The sequence below is a fragment of the Staurois parvus genome, unplaced genomic scaffold (assembly GCF_062004578.1).
Source record: "Staurois parvus isolate SC_StPar_1 unplaced genomic scaffold, SC_StPar_1.0 ptg001812l, whole genome shotgun sequence".
Classification (NCBI taxonomy): Eukaryota; Metazoa; Chordata; class Amphibia; order Anura; family Ranidae; genus Staurois; species Staurois parvus.
The window spans coordinates 254,535-262,500 of NW_028319608.1; the positions used below are offsets into that span (position 1 = coordinate 254,535).

Sequence of the window (7,966 nt, forward strand, 5' to 3'; positions counted from 1 at the left end):
AGCTGCTTATAATTGACACAGCAGGTGAACAGACCCGGGAACTCAGCACAGGGATGGCGGGAACCCCTTATAATGGGCACATCGGTTGAACAGACCCGGGAACTCAGCACAGGGATGGTGGGAACCCCTCATAAAGGGCACAGCGGGTGTTCAGACCCCGGAACTCAGCACAGAGATGGAGGGAACCCCTCATAATGGGCACAGCGGGCGTGCAGACCCAGGAACTCAGCACAGGGATGGAGGGAACCCCTCATAATGGACGCAGTGGGTGTACAGACCCGGGAACTCAGCACAGGAATGGCGGGAACCCCTCATAATGGGTGCAGTGGGTGTACAGACCCAGGAACTCAGCACAGGGATGGTGGGAACCCCTCATAAAGGGCACAGTGGGTTTACAGACCCCGGAACTCAGCACAGGGATGGCGGGAACACCTCATAATGGGCACAATGGGTGTACAGACCCGGGGAACTCAGCACAGGGATGGCGGGAACCCCTCATAATGGGCACAACGGGTGTACAGACCCAGGAACTCAACACAGGGATGGCGGGAACCCCTCATAATGGGCGCAGCGGGCGTACAGACCCGGGAACTCAGCACAGGGATGGCGGGAACCCCTCATAAAGGGTGCAGTGGGCGTGCAGACCCGGGAACTCAGCACAGGGATGGAGGGAACCCCTCATAATGGGCACAGCGGGTGTGCAGACCTGTGAATTCATTGCCGGGATGGTGGGAGGCACAGCAGGAGAAATAGAACCCCTTAGAAATAGAAGAGACAAATGGGAGGATGGGAAGGGGTGTTCAGAAGGCACTATAGAGGTGGTCACAAGATGGCTATTCTTTATCTCTAGTATGTCTATGAACACCTAGAGATAGACAGGTAAGCCTAGCCTAGATACAACCGTATTGCCTATACAATCATGGCACGTATGTGTACGGTTCAGGCTGAGCATGCATGTCTATACACTAAGCAGGCACCCTGTCTCTTGTGCCATTGGCAGACATGAATTGGATGTGAACAATATTTTTTTGCTGGATTTTCTTATGATCTTCATGGGTGCCAGCCATCATTTGGTGGAATGACCAAACCGCATGGGCTAACAAAACAAATCTCCTCTGAACATTATCATTGCACAGGACGTAAGCAGCATTGGCCTATACCGCTTGGCGTCTTCTCTCCATACCACCAATAGGTTCCTCTTTGTGGAACAACAACCTTCCAAACGATAACTAAATGGTGAGTTCAACTTTGGTGGACCGATCCCACCATAACTGGCAGAACTGTGCAACCATCGTCGCTTCAGACAGGCCTAACTGTTGTACTGGAGCTCCCCTCATACCTTTGTACTGGAAGAGGGATGTCACAATGGGCTGTGTGAGGCCTACACTTTAAACTCAGCAGGACACAAAGGGGCCAATGACAGAGAAGGTCCCTGAGGGCTATTACAGGGTCCTGATGATGCTGGGAATGGCAGGGGTTAAATGAGATTAACACCCCGGACATGGGCTCATTATGAGCTGCTGAAAAGGCAGTCCATCTTTGAGTCCTCCCCAGGGGGGCCCTGCTCAGTAGCTTCTACTTACTCAACATTTGCAATTGAAGGCCTCCAGGGGCTAATGAGGATCAAGTTTATTTTAGCCTACTACTTGAGGACATTCACACATTGTACAAAATGCTAATGAAACAACTTTGAGGAAAAACCAACAGCTATTAATGACTTGACAAAGATCCCTCTTCATCATCCATTAAAGTGCTTTACCAGATAGGTGTCTTCGGAAACTGGTGGAAAGGCGTAAAAGTCATAAAGGGTCATAAAAGTGACCTTGCCCAAGCAGGAATTCTACAATACTGGCCAGTCAAAATCACCTTGCTGATTGTTTTTTGACATCTTAGAAAGACGGTTGACTTTGATGTACCACATATTCCATGGTTGGGATGATTGGAAACCTTTATGTACTCTCTAACTGTGGACAATTCAAACAATCCTGCCCATAGACATTAGAAGGTTGGTCAGATGAGGGAAGAAGATGTGACTTGACAAAGAAAGCTAGTTACAGGTGTAAATATCAAGGCTTAGGTTCAGGGGTGGACTGACCATTTGGGAACTCGGGCACTGCCCGAGTGCCCGGGGGCAGTAGGGGGCCCCATGAGATGCCCCTGGTACCTTTCATAGGCTTTTTTGGGTGTCATTTGAGTGTGGGTGAGGACACAGGGGCCCCATGGTCCCCTATTGCCCAGGGGCCCCATGAGTTGTCAGTCTGCCCCTGCTTAGGTTGCTTAAGCCTTCATATTTATGCTTACAGAGTAAGGAAGAGAAGGGAATGTGGAGGCTTCTCCATCGTGGAAACCTTAGCCTGCCCACCATTTCCTTCTGAGATCTGTTGGACAGGGAGATGCCTGCTGCTGACCAAATCTGGTGACAGCCATTGCTTGTTTATGGACTGTTGTAGAGACTCATTGTCCATTATAGGTTTTCCTGGATGATGGTTATTTCTCACCCAAGAGAAGGCTACCCAACTCACTGTCCAACATGAATTTTCCTAGGTGATGGCTTTTGCTCACAAAAGGTAAAGGCAATCAACTGATTGAGCAACATGGATTTTCCTGGATGATGACTATTGCTCACCCATAAAATAGCCAACCAACTGATTGTCAATCATGAATTTTCCAGTATTATTGCTGTACTCACCCAAGAGAATGCCAACCAACTGATTGTCCAGCATGGATTTTCCAGTATGATGGCTGTTCCTCACACAAGAGAAGGCCAACCAACTGATTGTCCAGCATGGATTTTCCACTATGATGACTGTTGCTTGCTCAAGAGAAGGACAACCAACTAATTGTCCAACATGGATTTTCTAGTTTGATGACTGTTGCTCGCCCAAGAGAAGGCCAACCAACTAATTGTCCAGCATGAATTTTCCAGTATGATGGCTGTTGCTCGCCCAAGAGAAGGCCAACCAACTGATTGTCCAGCATGGGTTTTCCAGTATGATGGCTGTTACTCACACAAAAGAAGGACAACCAACTAATTATTCAACGTGGATTTTCTAGCATGTTGGCTGTTGCTCGCACAAGAGAAGGTCACCCAACTAATTGTCCAGCATGAATTTTCCAGTATGATGGCTGTTGCTCGCCCAAGAGAAGGACAACCAACTAATTGTCCAACACAGATTTTCCAGTATGATGGCTGTTGCTCGCACAAGAGAAGTCAAACCAACTGATTGTCCAGCATGAATTTTCCAGTTTGATGGCTGTTGCTCGCCCAAGAGAAGGCCAACCAACTGATTGTCCAATATGGATTTTCCAGTATGATGGCTGTTGTTTGTCCTAGAGAAGGTCAACCAACTAATTGTCCAACATGGATTTTCCAGTATGATGGCTGTTGTTTGTCCTAGAGAAGGCCAACCAACTGATTGTCCAACATGGATTTTCCAGTTTGATGGCTGTTGCTCGCCCAAGAGAAGGACAACCAACTAATTGTCCAACACAGATTTTCCAGTATGATGGCTGTTGCTCACACAAGAGAAGGCCAACGAACTAATTGTCCAACATGGATTTTCCAGTTTGATGGCTGTTGCTCGCCCAAGAGAAGGCCAACCAACTGATTGTCCAATACGGATTTTCTAGTATGTTGGCTGTTGCTCGCACAAGAGAAGACCAACCAACTAATTATTCAGCGTGGATTTTCTAGTATGTTGGCTGTTGCTCACACAAGAGAAGGCCAACCAACTGATTGTCCAATATGGGTTTTCCAGTTTGATGGCTGTTGCTCGCCCAAGAGAAGGACAACCAACTAATTGTCCAACACAGATTTTCCAGTATGATGGCTGTTGCTCACACAAGAGAAGGCCAACGAACTAATTGTCCAACATGGATTTTCCAGTTTGATGGCTGTTGCTTGCCCAAGAGAAGGCCAACCAACTGATTGTCCAATATGGATTTTCTAGTATGTTGGCTGTTGCTCGCACAAGAGAAGACCAACCAACTAATTATTCAGCGTGGATTTTCTAGTATGTTGGCTGTTGCTCACACAAGAGAAGGCCAACCAACTGATTGTCCAATATGGGTTTTCCAGTTTGATGGCTGTTGCTCGCCCAAGAGAGGGTCGTGCCATGTTGTCAGCTTGGTGCATAACCCTGCACCCTGCACCAAAACATTCCCATCTGTTGAAATCTAGATCACTCCACTCAGGTCATGAAGGACATCTCACAGTCAATACTGGAGCTTCGCGGTCTTGTTTGTTCCCTGAAACCCACAACAATCTTCCAGGTCACCCGCTAGTGTATTGTCATGGGGAAGAAACTGCACATTTAGCAAAGTTCATTTAGTAAACAGGGCGAAGCTTTATTCGCTTTTGTCATACAAGCAGGTGCAGGTGACAACCTTTTGTTTTTATATTTCTTTAGCCCAGGTCTATGTATTGAAATTCAACAAACCCTCACTTCAGTTACTAAAGCCTCCTGAACATTTACTTTGCTAAGTGAACAGTCTGCGCTGCTCTTTTCCTGTTGCATACAAAACTGGCTTCAAAGTGAGATAATGCGATCATTTTGCCGCATGTTATCCCATCTCTTCTCCAAGCATTCTATCTTGTTATCTGCTTGTATTTAAAAAAAAATCCACCTTCAGTATCATTAAATTAGACCCAAGAGCATGTATATTTTCTCCTACTAAGTGCAGTGTGCTAGGTAGTGGGGTTATTTACTAAAGGAGTTGGGGACTTTCACTCAGTAACTTGGTTCAGAGATGATGCAATCATGTAAATGCTGGTGTTTGCGCATTTCTTAGCCGGGTTCACAAATCTGTGACACAGATCAGCCCCTGCTGCAGCCTCCCACCTTATTTATTTATTTTAAAGAAAAAAGATAATATTCTGTGACATGCCAGGAATATTTCTGGCATGGAGATTGGTATGTATATATATATATATATATTATTATTATTATACAGTATTTATAAAGTGCCAATAGTTTGCTCAGCGCTGTACATTACAAAGGGGGACAGAACATGTGACAGAACAATACCAATACAATGCAAAACATGAGGGGATTGAGGGCCCTGCTCTTTCTAACTTACAATCTAGGAATTATATATATATAATTTTATTTTATTTTTTTATATAAAAGGTGTAACTTTAAAGAATAAAATAATAAAAAAAAGATAATATTGAAGTATTCTGTAACATGCCAGGGATTTTTCTGGTATGGAGATTGGTTTTATATGTATATATATATATATATATATATATATGAAAAAAAAATTTCTTATGATAAACAATGGAACTTTTAAAAAAAATATATATAATATTGATGTATTTTGTAACATGCCAGGAATGGATCTGGTATGGAGATTGTATATATATATATATATATATATATATATATATATATATATATAACTTTTTTTTCCAATGATAAAAGATGGAGCTTTTATATATATATATATATATATATATATATATGCACAGTGTATATATATATATATATATATATATATATATATATATATTTACTGTGTGTGTATATATATATATAAAAATATATATATATATACTGTGTATATATATATATATATATATATATATATATAACACATTTTTTTCCTAATGATAAAAGATGGAGCTTAAAAAAAAAAAAGATAATATTGATGCAGGAATGGATCTGGCATGGAGATTGGTTTATATATAAATATATATATATATATATATATATACATGCACAGTATATATATTGGTCATATTTATATATATTGCACATATTTATATATACATGCACAGTATATATATTGGTCATATTTATATATATTGCACATATTTATATATACATGCACAGTATATATATTGGTCATATTTTTATATATATATATATATATATATATATATATATATATATATTTGTATTTTTTTTTTAAATGATAAAAAAGTTTAGCTTTTCTAAAAAAAAAAAAGAAAGAGGATAATATTAATGTATTCTGTGACATGCCAGGATTGTATCCATGCAGACCTGTAAAGGTACTGATGGGTTCACTTTAAGAAAGAGTAAACTGAGGCACAGTATGGAAAGATATGAGAAAACCGTTTATTATTAATAATGAGAAGGAAGAGGAGAAGGAGGAATAATCTAGCTAACAGGAGGTAATTGGGGGTGGGGGCAGTTTGAGAAAAAAAAAAAATTAATTATTACAGTTAAGGAGCTGGGGGGAGGGGGTGTTTAGGGATGAATTGAGGAGCAGCCTGGTAAGTAAAACATTCATATTATATTGCAATCCCCCCCCCCCCCCTTCACTATCTTCTGTCCAAAAATCAAACCTGTAAGCCTTGTCCTACCTTCCCTCACCCCCCAGCCAGGGATCCTGAGCCACTTTGAGAGACTTCAGAGCATGGGGTGAGATTAAACTGGATAAAAAGGGGAGGTGTAGCACAGAGGGGCTGGAAGATGCTCTCTAAAGACAACATTTTTTTTTTTTTTGGCTGGGTGTCAGACAGCAGAGCGCATGCGCACAGCCCCAGGGACCTACTCCAGGTGCTCCTGCTGCACAGGTAACAGTCAGACTCTCAAGCGGTGCTGTGTAACTATCCCCCCATAGAACCCCCAACTGATGGCTCTGCTGGGGAGATCAGACTGGCAGGTAAGTGGTCATTTGGCTTCTCTTTAGGTTTTCTCTGGCTGCAGATTTCTCCTTCTTTCCCTCCCAGACAGCCCAACCTGATCACAAAACTTGGCACCAGTTCTGTTTGCAGTGAGGTGTCAGTTTAATCCTCAGGATTCAGACTTTACCTGCAAGCTGCTAAGCAAAAAAAAATAATAATCAAGAGTATTAGTAACCACTTACCTGGTGAGTGATCACCTATTGCTCTTAGTCATGGTAATCCTGGGAAACACTGTGTGCTTAGCTCAAGACCTACCTATAGGGAATCATGTTAATCCTGCAAAAAATATATTCTTTACTGTACATCGTGGCTCGATTTTCGTTTTACTTTTTTTTTCTTTTCTTTTTTTTTTAATTATTAATTTTGATGTCGTTATTTTATTCTGATACAATCACTTACCCCCTTTAAAAATAAATTATGATTTGCCCGCGTTGTGTTAAAATGCTGAGCCTTTTGAATTTATTTTTAGATAAAAAGAAGAAAAAATCTCGTTATGTTTATCACTTATTTTATTTCTATTTTATTTCATTCGGGGTGCCCATGTTGCGTTAAAATCCGGAGCCCTTTACATTGAATTTTAGGTTAAAAAATATATAAATATTTTTTTTTTTGCACAGTCGTGCGACACTTCTTTTTAGAGATTGCACGTTCCATTGGAATCCTGAGCCCTTTAACTGCAATTTTAGGTTTAAAAAAATGATGTAATTATTTTCTTCTTACAAAACCAGTGACTGCTATCCTTGTATTAACTTTACCCATGTTGTGTCGAAATTCCGAGCCCTTTAATGAAAATTTAGGCAAAAAGAAAAAAAAAGCAAGTAAATTTTTATGTCATTTTGATCTTGCAGATTCACTCCTCGTCTTTATTTTAATTATTTGGATTGTCCCTGTTGTGTAAAAATTCTGATTTTTCCAAAAAAGATTTTTATTAGAAGAAAGCCGACACAGCAATACATGTACAGTAAAATTCTGATTTTTTTTTAAATTTAATTTTAGGTAAATAAAACCCACATTTTTATGTCATTATTTTATTTTTTGCAAATTCACTCACCCCTTTTCTTTTAAAAACTATTTGGTTTGCCCATCTTGTGTTAAAATCCGGAGCCCTTTAAATGAGATTTTAGGTAAAAAGAAAAAAAAACACATTTTTATGTCATGATTTTTTTATTCTTGCAGATTCACTCACTGCCTTTATTTTAATTATTTGGCTTGCCCTGTTGTGTAAAAATTCTGAGCTTTTTAAATTTAACTTTAATATGTAAAAAAACCCCAACATTACATTTTCATGTCATTATTTTATTTTTGTAAATTCGC

General features: G+C 40.4%; 1 long non-coding RNA gene across 1 annotated transcript in view; it reads right to left on the minus strand.

Moving 5' to 3' along the window:
* Positions 1-6,363, minus strand: part of LOC149434172 (uncharacterized) — an 89,897-nt gene extending 83,534 nt beyond the window's left edge. Inside the window, exon 1 of the long non-coding RNA XR_016308802.1 lies at positions 6,329-6,363. This is a non-coding gene — a long non-coding RNA (uncharacterized LOC149434172). The remainder of the gene's footprint in view (positions 1-6,328) is intronic.
* Between the last annotated feature and the right edge of the window lie 1,603 nt (positions 6,364-7,966).